We start from the raw sequence: 11,932 nt of genomic DNA, 5'->3' as shown, positions 1-11,932 counted from the left end.
TGTTCCTTCCCTCCTCCCCCCCCCCCCAACCAAAGGAATAGCCCACCGCAGAACTAGCGGCAGAAGGAGAAGTAGCCCCAGAGCCAGGTATGTTTCTGGCTCCATGTTTGTTATTAATATATGAAGGGGCAGGATTTCTGGTTGATAACCTAATGCAAAAGTTGTTACAAGCTGGAGGTAGCAGCACATATCCGCTAATGGTAGGATGCACACCAGTGCTTGGGAGTCACCCCTCACTACTACCACATGGAATTCAAAGTGGATCATGGGAAGTGCAAACAGTAAAACTAACATTTACATTTTAATTTTTACTTAGCTCATATGTTTTAATACCCCAGCATGCCTGTGTAAGAAGTGACACCCTCACACTGCCTTCCCTTTTAGTACACCACTCTGGACAAATCGGCCAAGCCACAGCATAACAAGCACCCTGTACATGGTAAACTGTACAGTGGGAGAGTGAAATATAGTCCATGGGTAACAAAATCAGTGTCCAAATTACAGCCGTGGGTTTGCATACAGTCCAGAAATGTGCCAGGGTGGAGGGGGTTGGCTATGTAGTTCTTTGAGAGTCTGTATTACTGCATGTGTTTGCATGAAGTCCAGTAGTAGATGTAATCAGCTCTAGTTAGAGAAGCTGATATCAAAAAATGCAGGGGGTAAGTAATCCATGTGGTCACTAAAGCAGTATCCTGTGAATTTTGACCCAATCCCGGGTGCTAATAGCCGAAAATTTTTCCTGGGGTAGGAACTCAAGACAGGTAGTCGCATTTCAGAGAAGGCCTTTTTTCCAGGCTCAACTCTATAGATCACATGTGCTGCTCAGACACCAAAAGCTTGAAAACCTCTGACACACATGGCTGGCTTGGCACTGGCATCTTGGAATAAAATGTTCCTTTTCCACTCATCAACCTCAGGACTCCAGAATATGGAATGCCTGAAAGTAGAGAGATGGCTTAGGTAGTAAGCCACATCCTCCACCCCAAAACCTACCCTGGTCTTTAATTTTTAAACATACAGGATGTGCAAATTTTCCCTTACCGTTGTTTGTGCTCTCTTTCACTCTGAGTAACTCAGTTGTGTCCACAGATCTTCTAGGAACAAAAGAGTTCCTCTGACAATATACTGAAGCAGTGTTCACAGGTCAGGGGCTGGGTTGGGGCCAGAGGAAGGGTACTTCTTCCCCAGACGCGGCAGGTCCTCCGGGGCTGGGTTCCCTGAGCACCTGCATGGCACTTAATAGGCTGCTGCACAGCTTAAAGGGAACTCAGTTCCGCAGACACTTTTCTCCACAGACACACTGAACCTTTCTTTGAAGCAGTGAGACTAGTGTGTGGTTTGATCCTTTAACCTCTGCAGGCCCTTGTACCTTGGCAGCTCAGCCACACTCCAGCAGGAGCCTGGGATTTCAAACAGTCATGGAGCAGTCCAAGAGGAAGCACTTCTGTGAAGTTGTGGTGAACATTATGGACAAACCCAGCAAGCAGGTGCAATAGCAAAGAGAAAGGGATTCTCAGGACGTGGAAAGGCACAGAGAGGCTGCAGAATATGAGGACAGACTGGCAGAACAGTTTTTGGAGCAGGAATGTTGCTTGGAGGAGGAACATATAGTGCAAACTAAAGACCTGTTTGAAAGGCTGCTTGCACTCATGGATGCAAGAGTACAGGCTCTTGCTGCACCCATGCCACATCCTGAGACCCCTCCATGGTACAATGTGCTGCAGACCAGGAATGCATTGGACAATTTCATAGTTGTGTGGCCCATGCAACTGGAATTTAACACTAGCTGGACAGGGCAAATATGCTCCTGGTAGTCCTCCATACTCGTGCAGGCCACCACCCTTTCTGCAGGCCTCCATCCCTGTGCTACGGAGCCAATTGCACACTAAATGCACAGCCAAGGAAAAAGGAGAATGGGAGACCAGGCAATAGTTAAAAGCAGGGAACCTAGCTGTTGGCCCTGGTCTTACTGTTTGCACAATTCAAATGTGTGGGTTGTGTTTTATTACCATTTTGATGGTGGTTTGTTACTGGTGTTTTTGGTATTGGCACACCAGCTGACCTGCCGGGCAATGCTGGGTGTATATATTTTGGTAATTTAGCCATGTTCACAACTAAATGCTTTTATTTTATTAAGAATATAAGAATATTTATTACCATCTGTGATGGTGTGTCTGCCCCACACTGGCCCATAAAGGGTTAATAGAGCTCTAGGGAGGCTGCATAGGAGGCAGCCAATCAGAGAAAGGCTGAAGGGAGCAGCCAATCAGGGCCAAGCAGGCCCATATGAAAAGGGAGCTGCAGGGCAGTGGAAGGCAGCTCTCTCCTAGGAGCCCAGGGAGGAAAGTGTCTCTGGAGGCCTCAGAGACCTGCCAGCACCCTGGACAGAGCAGTACTGCTAGTAAGTACTGGAGAGTGAGAGAGTGCTTCTGGCTGGCTGCTGGGGTTTGCAGGCTGAGGCAAGGGCAAAGAGGGTGCTGGATCCATGAGGCAGTGGCCCAGGGAGGTCTACTGAGATGTGGAGGGGACGCAGCAAGTGGCTGCTGTCTATAGGGTCTCTCCCCCACCCCCCCAGCTCCTTGCCACTGGGGAAGTGGCTAAAAACAGACTGTGGGTACCAGTAAAGTGGCTGGAAAGCTGACTGCAAGTCCCCTGGGAGTGGGAGCACAGTGTGCAGCATGACCAGAGGGCTGTGTTGCTGAAGAGGACAGCGGTTCTTGGAGAGATGTGGGTCCTAGAGCAGGTGTAACAGCAGGGAGGCATAAATTGGCCTCTGTTGTTCACAGAAGCCTGCATAACAATGGAGTAGTACTCTCTGCAGTTTATGTTCTCATGTGCTCCTTGGGCACGAGTCCTATCAATGGCCCCGACAGAGTTTGGAAACTCCGTCATCAAAAAACCAGGAATTACTTAAGGGATCTTGTGTATCCACCACCTTTGGCTAAATCACATCTGACTGCCTCAGATAACTATGGGGGGAGGGGGTGACTTTCCAAAATGGTTAGCAACTGACCTGTAGCAGTCTGGAGTAGCCAGCTTCCAGATGGTTGCAGCAACCTGCTTCTGCCACCCTCATGGGTGTGTCATGATCCTGGAGGGTCAGGGAAAGCCGCTCACTTTGCTCCAGAACAGAAATGTAGCTTTCTTCATGTGAAAATTCTGGACTCATTGCTGGTCATCCCAGCTCCTCATGACAATGTGATTCCGCAAGTCCATGCTTGTGGCCCTGCTCCCAAAGTGCCAGTCTACATAGGTGGCATCAGTGGATATACAGAGAGTTGTGAGATGCATGAGCTAATGCGGGTCTATGTCTGTATCATTGTCCTCCTCTTCCTCCAGGACTTCGGTAGGACAGAAAATGCTGCCAAAATGTCCAGTGTCTCATGGATGCTCTGCCCATTTCTTAAGACAGGAGTGAAAGCCTAAGCAAGACAAGTTCGTCATATTGTGACTCCTCCATGTTGTTGTCGCTGGTTGCCAGGAGCATCCAGACCCAAAAGATGGCTTAGCAGAATGCGTTGGTTGGCTGAGACAACTTTCTGAAGCGTGCGGGGCAGACAGTCAAGTTTTCCCACACTGCACCACACAGAACTAGGGCAGCTACAGCTGGGGAGGGTGCTACAAACCCTGGTATAGGCTGGTTTGACTCAGGTCTGGGCAATGCAGTGTAGACACCTGTGAGACCCAGATTCTGAAATAATAAATCTAGGATCAATATTCAGTGTGGATGCTCAAGCCCAGGTTTACAAACACTCAGCCAGCAGGCTCAAGTCCCGCTGGCCTTGAGCTTATGTTGCAGTGTAGACATACCCTTAAATGTTAGGCTTTCAATGTTTTCCTCCTTAGCTGAGTCACAGGATTCACATCGGTGTAGCCCAGCTAGGACTGTGTGGTGGGAGGGAAGTTTTAAAAAGCCAGGCGCCATCTTCTCTAGCATATCATGCTAGAGACCATTGCTGCCCATAGACTACACTTAAAATCAGAATTAACATGAGTAACAGTTACTAGAGATGACTGAGAATTTTTTCCTACCAACCCCCCCTCACTCTTCCCCCCCCTCCCCCAAAAAGGGCTTTTTGGCCAAAACCAAAGTTATTTCTGCTCTGAATTTTTCTGGGTTTTCAATGAAAAATACAAACTGAGAATCTCAACTTTTAATATATAGATATGCTGGAAAGTTTTTTTGAAAACCAGAAAATTTCAGTTTTCAAAAATTGTGGGGACATTTAAAAATGCCATAAGAATTCTTTTCAATCAGCTCTGACAATCACAGTACCTCTAGCAACAGAAACGGTATGGGTGTTTTGCAGACTCTGGGTTAAGAGAGTTCATGGGAGATTGGCAAGCAGGTGCTTTATCCTAGAGGACTTCCATCTTGATGCTTCAGAAGCTACTTTCATTCACTAAAAATAAAATCTAACCTTTACAGCTGTTCAAATGAATTTTAAAACACTAAATGTAAACTGATACAGTGATACCTGACTGAGTCTGCAGTCAGGAACTCAGCTCAGTGCAGAATGAAATCCCTCCATTCATTTGAATGGGACATTAACCTATCATACACTGCAGAGGTAAATATCATGGTCATTAACTGCTGATCAAAGGACTGGGATAATCACGATGAACGTCTGTTCAGTTTGCAGGGAGTGCAATCTCATTTTGCCCATGAGAGAGGATGGAGCTTTGTTTGTGGCCAGAGCTTGGGTTGTGGGTGGAGTTTGAGGGAGTACCACTGCTTTATTTTATACAGGGTCATCTTTGACACACTGATTCAGCAGAAAGGAATCTTATTTTCAACAATAGCCATCAGCTGAAGATGAACTCAGCCCCTTTGGCTTCTGAAATGTTCAGCTTCTATACTCCAATTTACCCAAGTCCTTGCTTTAGCATGTTTTTCATGTCCTGAACCTCTATTGCCACTTTAACTCATTTTTAATCACATTCCGGGGATGAGAGCCTAGACTTTTTTAAGCTGAATCTTCAGTACAGAAAGCTCAAGTAGAAGAGCTCCCATTACCAAGAGCTAACATCTTCCTTTTCAGGATTGCTTCTTAACTATTTCCAGGTGTAAAGCTTTCTGGCAATTCTCTAACCAGGAGCTCTCTTGCCAGTGAAGTGACAGAAGAGGCAGCCTGCTGTTTTTCGGACAAAGACAGTCCCACATCTGTGGGAGTGCCTTTTATATTAAACCATAACCCTGTGCGTCAGCATAGCTGCATCTACGGGGTGGGTGCGGAGGTGTTGTCAGCAGAGCTGTGTCAGTCAGGGGTGTGGCTTTTCATACTCCTGACTGACAAAGCTACCCTGGTGTAAGCTTTGAGGGTAGACCAAGTCTCGGACAATGCTAGTGCTCCTATGGGATTCCAAAGCCCCTACCCAGCCTCCTTTTGAGTTTGCTTGAGGTCACATTGCACTTATACAAAATGTCCATTAGATGTCACTGTACTACAGGTAGCAGCTCTACGGTACCCATGCTCAGCAGAGTAGGAACAAGAAGCCCTTGTTTCTTCCTTGTTCTCCATTCTTCACAGCACTATTAGTGGCAATGGCTGTTCAGGAACCTCTCCAGAGCTCCTGTTAATGGTACTGCATTGAGTACAGCTGAAGTAGCCAGTGATCATTCCTCAGCCCACAGCCACTATTTTATTACAATAAAATTAGCTTAATTTCTTTGCTACAGCCCATGGCAGCAATGCAGTGAGCACATATCACTGTATTGAACAGCTGCTGTTGATTCCTTGTTCTTTTCTCTTTATAAAGGGTATGGGGGGGGAAAAACAGCTTTCCTATATAGTTAAGGGGTAAAGGGGGGGACTTAAATGTTTTTAAAGGAACTAAATATTTTTTTGGCTGTTGAAAGGGAGAGGAGATATACTTGGGGGAGGGATTTTACATTTATTGATTTGATCAAGTTGATAGGAGGGATTTTAAAATCAACCTTCCTCCTTCCCCCCCTTTCACATCCCCTACAGCTGGGGCTCCAATTCTTTGGGGGCTGCGGTCGCAGCATGCACCATACTATGCCATTGTCTCTAGGCCAGGGCCATGATCCAGGGAGCTCCATAGCAGCAACAATCAAAGAGTTGGCTGGGCTTTTTTTGTTTGCTTTATTTTTAATTACATTGTGCTTTTGAAGATCTGATTTTTTTTTAGCCACCGATTTTCTTGCAGGCCCCTGATTTTGGGGGGCCATCCGGCTCCTGGGCCATCCTGCAGCATAAAGTAGAACAACCTGTGGTCAGAACTACTTTCTGCTCAACTTCCTATGGCCCCAAAGGACCATTCTCGCAGCCAGAGAATGCTGGGGGCATAGGTTTGCCCTGGCCATGCCTCTTCTCTCTGCACCCTCTACTCTGGGTGAGTGGCATGGGATCCATTATGGCTGCCCTATGCTAGCAGGATGATCATTAAAAATGGAAGAAGTCTCCACTGACCAGTTCAAATGGCTTTAAGAGTTCTGAGCACACTGAAGCCTTGATAGATCAGAGAATCTGGTGAGCCATAACAATGTGTGCCTTTGGGATCTACAATACTAATAAAAATCTTGATGAATGCTGGGATATCACAGTGAAGCAGGAGTTAGCTGTCTGAAGCTCTGATAGGACTTGAAATGAGAGCAAGCAGGTAACTTTAAACCCTGGTATATGCTGGATGCTCCCTCATGTCCTTGAACTAAATATATTTTTAGCTGCAGAATGTCCCAAGTAGTCATTTCAAAAGATATTTGCAGGTCATCTTTAAAAACAGAGTTAAAGAGCTTTAAAGAAAATGATATCTCAGATTGAGGTTGTTTAAAATACCCTATGACCCCCTCCAGGATAAAATCTTAGCCTTTCTGTACCAAAAGCCCAATCCAAGGCCAGATGTTTTGCTGTAGAGCAAAATGAGATTTTGGATGCCAGTTCAGCAGATCACTGATCACATGCTTAAATCCCACTAACTTCAACAGGATTTTTGATTTAGGGCTGGTCTACACTAGGGAGGGGGGAAAAAAATCGATCTAAGATACGCAACTTCAGCTACGTGAATAGCGTAGCTGAAGTCAAAGTATATTAGATCGAGTTACCTACCGTCCTCATGGTGCAGGATCGATGTCCGTGGCTCCCCCTGTCGACTCCGCTACTGCCGTTCGCGTTGGTGGAGTTCTGGAGTCGATAGGAGCGCATTCAGGGATCGATATATCGCGTCTAGATGAGACGCGATATATCGATCCGAGAAATCGATTGCTACCCGCCGATATGGCCGGTAGTGTAGACGTACCCTTAGTTAGGGTTGGTCCTGCTTTGAGCAGGGGGTTTGACTAGTTGACCTCCTGAGGTCTCTTCCAACCCTGATCTTTTATGATTTACCCCCTTTGCTGAACTGGTGCTCTTAATCCTCTGAGACCATCACAAACTCACAAGTGAAATGGCTTTAAACTCAAGCACTAGTTGGTCCACAGCCTCCATGGGTGTCTACACAGCAAAGAAAACCCTGCAGTCAAATTAGGGGCACTGCTTTGGAGACCCATGGTGCTGAGTCTCAGAGCCAGGGTCAAATGACTTGGGCTTCCAGGGCATAGGCTGCAGGGCTAAAGATAGCAGTGTGGACGTGCCTGCCCAGGCTGAAGCCCAGGCTCAGAGCTGGCAAGGGAGGGTCTCAGAGCCCAGGCTCCAGCTTGAGCAGGATTATCTACACTGCTATTGTTAGCCCCACAGCCTGAGCCCAAGTCAATTGACCTGGGCTCTGAGATTTGGCCTTGCAGGTACTTTATTGCAGCATAGACAGTCTCAAAACCACTGCCCATAATTTGGCATAAGGCCTCAAGGGATTGAGCCATCAGAGTCTAAGATAATTCTGGACCTAGGTATGGTGCTCCCAGCAATTAGTCATGGAGGTAAGTGGAATGGCAGTTGAAAGATACTCTCAGAGCAGCTCATTTGACCAGAGCTACCCAGGGAGGGGGGCAAGTGGGGCAATTTGCCCTAGGCCCTGCAGGGCCCCCCCCACAAGAGTTTTTCAGGGCCACTGCAGCAGGGTCCTTCACTCGCTCTGGGGGCCCCGGAAAACTCACGGGGCCCAGGCACCCGGAGCTTCTTCTGCTCCGGGTCTTCAGTGGCAGGGGGTCCTTCCGCTCTGGGGCAGAAGGACCTCCCGCTGCCAAATTACCGACAAAGCGGGACCCGCCAACAAAGTGCTGGTCTTCTGCGGTAATTCGGTGGCAGGGAGCCCCCGCCATGGGTCTTCAGGGCACTTTGGCAGTGGGTCCCAGAGCTGAAGGACCCCCCGCCGCTGAATTACCATTGAAGCGGGAGCCCCCTGCCAAAGACCCCAGGCCCCCTGAATCCTCTGGGCAGCCCTGCATTTGACTGAGGTAGGCAGTTTAATTTCCATCTCTCTCTCCCTGCTAAACCTTCATTCTTTGAAACCGCCACTATACATTGAAAGGAAAATGTCTGCACAATAAATTGTTTTAGTTGGGAAACTGTATGAGCAGAATTTAAAATCCTTAATGGGACACATTGCACATTTATATGCAAGTCAGAGAAACTTGTGCTAGTCCTAATTGTTGTGCTTCATATTTTCTGTCTGCAGCATAACGATCCTGAAGTGAGTAGCTGCAAACTGCATTGATTGCTGGGTTTGGAAGCTACAGGTGCAGTGCAAGTGTAATGGATTGAGCATAGGGCTCGGAACCTGGAATTCCCAAGTTCTAATCCCACTGCCCTCACAATGTGGCACTGGGCAAGTTACTTAGGTCAGAATTTATAAATATGCATGTGTAAGTCATGTAGGAGCAAGAGTCCCATTGACTTGTGGAACCTACTTAGGTCAAAGTCACTTAGGTGACTTTGAAGTTACCCCTTCCCCTTGTTGTGATTTTCAAATCCAATCCAACTAGGAGGCTTAGCCACATAGAATATGTCTATATTGCCACCAGACTCAAGCCCAACACCTCACTTCCACCTACACACAAATCTCTTAGACCTGGAGTACTAGTATCCTGTGAGGGTGGAGTGTCCAAGCCTGAGTCAAGGTGAAACCCAGGGTTCAAGCCTTATCATTTTGCACTGCAGACACAGCCTCCAAGCAATCAGCAACCCCTTTTTCCTCCCCCTGACATACAAGCACATTCATAGAGGTATTATTCTCCCTTTTTCATTGGTCATTCAAGTCCATTATGTGGGAGCACAGAGCATCCCTGATTTCTATTGTACAGGTGCATCCAGCTCCATCTGTGGCAGGTGCACTTTCCAGCTGAATGTACTGGTTCAGCAGCCCCCTGCTGTCATAGGCCCATTCAGAGAAAATGGCTCACCTCTGGCTTCAGAGATTGTGAACAGCACAGTAAGCCACAGTACTGAGGACAGCGTTGATCACATTGGAATCCAAATGTGCCTGTAGACATTGCCAGCAGGATTTCCATGTGCCAAATGCCCATTCAACTCCCATGTTACACCCACTGGGTGTAATTAAATCTTTTGCCAGGGTCTCAGTGACCTGGGTATGGTTTCATAAGTCAAGGCAAAAGTGGGGGATACAGGGTCCCCCAGAATAACAGTGGGGATAGTAACTGTTTGTGACATGTTGTGATTAGTGTCCCAGAACTGTAGGCTCCTGATTGTCAGACAATCCTAGCATCATGCACTTTTCCAGTGCAATAAACACTGATTGTCAATCAATCATCCTTTGTGGTCCAGAAGTTCCAGTCTACACAGGAGGTTTCAGTGGCTATGCCAAGTATCATGAGAAGCAGCAGCCAGTTCAAGTCTGCCATGCCTGGGTCCTCCTGCTCCACCAGGTGCCTTTGGTGGGTCAGACAAGGCCACAGAACTGCCCACCGGCATATCATGGAAGCTCTGTGAAAGCTCAAGCAAGAGAGGTTTTGAAAGAGATGCCTCCTCCATGTTGCTGGCTCCGGTTACTGGGAGCACACAGCCCAAAATGATGGCTCAACAGGATGTGTTGGTAGGTTGTTCAGACTTCCTGCCATGTGCGGCATAGACAGTCAAGTGTTCCCACAATGCACCATGAACAAAGGGCTAGAGTAGGGGCTTGGGAGGGGGCTAAGATGTCTGGAATATGGTTTGTTGGACTTGAGTCTGTGTGCTGCAGTATGGATGCCAGACTCCCAGGTTCAAATCCATGTTAAAAAAATTCTTAGCCTATGATTGTCAATGAGTGTAGACACTCGAGCCCTGGGTTCTCAAACCCAGTCTACTGACTCAAGTCCCACTAATCCTGGGCTCACACTGCAGCATGAAGATAACTTCAGCTGGAGTTCTGGGTAATAAGAACAGTGTTGGGAAGGTGTCCTAGCCACCTTTGAAAATCTCAACTCTAAATCCATAGTTGTAGCCACCTCACTAAGTGGCCCAGCTTTCAGAAGTCCTGCAACTCCCACTGGATTTTCAGCAAATCTGAGACACAGGCCACCGATTTAGATGCTGAATGTGAGGCACCCAGATTTAGTTAAACCCAATATTTTCAATCTGTAAGTTACAAATGGAAAGACTGCCTTGGTGCAATCAGTTAATACTTGTAAAGCAGTAAAAAGTATATGAAGTGGTTTCTGCTATTTGTCCACCCAAGGTCCATGGGATTTAATGGCCCGCCATCATCACAGTAACTGAGCATCTCAAACTTTAATTTATTTATGCTCACAACATCCCAGTGAAGTAGGGATGTGCTGTTATCCTTATAGGCAGGGAATGCCCACAGAGGCCCAGATTTTTAAAGGTATTTAGGCATTGTTGCAGTCAGTATTACAATACCTAACTGATTGAGGAGGCTCAATCTCTTTTCAAAAGGGATTTAGGCATTTATGAATCTAAATATCATGATTACCAATGTGACTTTTGAAAAGAGATTGAGTCTCCTCAATCAGGTATTGCAACACTGAGCACAGCAAGATCTAAATACTTTTAAGCATCTGGGCCAGAAAGAGTGACCAGCCCAAGGTCACACAGGAAGTCTGTGGTAGAGCACAGGTCTCTGGAGTTCCAGGCTAGCATCCTTACCACTATGCAACCCTTGGATAAGTACCATGCACAAATACATAGAAATCCTACTGGTAGTCAATAAAAAGATGCATTGATGCTGATTTTCCTTGAAAATAAAGTGTAACAGGGTGGCAATCACCTCTCACAAGCACCCCTTTGTGAGAGTGCACTGTCTCTCACTGTAGCCCTCCTTGGGTTTAGGGCCTTAACTAGTCCAACAGTTTATCAACTGTCTCAGCTCTGGTATCAAGCCTTACTCCAGGGCTTCCCCCTTGGAAGCCATGTCCTCACCCTCTCTGGGTCTTTCAGGCCCCAGCTCACACTAAGAGAGCATCAAGGTCCAGGCTACTTCCCTACTGGCTAAAGGGGGGACCCAGGACTGCCAACTGCTCTGGGTCCCAGTCCAGGTACCCTGTAGATAGCAGCCATCCACCATGTCCCTTTAACTAAACTGTATCACTGCTACATTTCCCTAGACCACTTCCCCACAGCCTCAGCACATTCTTCATCCTTACCTCAGGGCCTTGTCCTGGTTGAGTCCCAGACCTCCTTCTCACTCCCCTAGTCTCTGCCAACACTGCTCTGTGCAAGGTTCTGTCACTCCTTCAGCCACAACATCTACACAACTCCAGCAAGGAACTGACTAACTGTGGCCTTGCAGCTCCTTTTATGTGAGCCTGCTGGGCCCTGATTGGCTGCTCCATGTGGCCTCCCTCATTGGCTGCTGTCCTGCAACCACTCTAGGCTGCTTGGAGGACTTCTCTTCTGCTCCTCTCTGGGACTGGGTGTGGCAGGACCACAATGCCTTCTGAGGGCCTCAAAGGGTCTGGTATACCCTGTGGTGTAAACCTTCAACAAAATATCTTTGGGGAACGGGGAAGAGGACTAGTTCCCTGAAGCACCTTGCCTATCACACAACACTAGAAAAATATATCTGTATATAGCTGTTC

At 47.3% G+C, this 11,932-nt stretch overlaps 1 long non-coding RNA gene across 1 annotated transcript; it reads right to left on the bottom strand.

The window, feature by feature from the left end:
* Positions 1 to 325: 325 nt before the first annotated feature.
* Positions 326 to 11,610, bottom strand: LOC123364626. Its single transcript, XR_006577183.1, has 4 exons — positions 11,498 to 11,610; positions 4,277 to 4,403; positions 3,014 to 3,691; positions 326 to 937 (listed from the first exon to the last, which is right to left on the bottom strand). It is a non-coding gene; the product is annotated as an uncharacterized LOC123364626 (long non-coding RNA).
* Positions 11,611 to 11,932: the final 322 nt, after the last annotated feature.

The sequence above is a fragment of the Mauremys mutica genome, chromosome 2 (genome assembly GCF_020497125.1).
Source record: "Mauremys mutica isolate MM-2020 ecotype Southern chromosome 2, ASM2049712v1, whole genome shotgun sequence".
Classification (NCBI taxonomy): domain Eukaryota; kingdom Metazoa; phylum Chordata; order Testudines; family Geoemydidae; genus Mauremys; species Mauremys mutica.
This window is presented reverse-complemented; position numbering and strand designations above follow the sequence as displayed.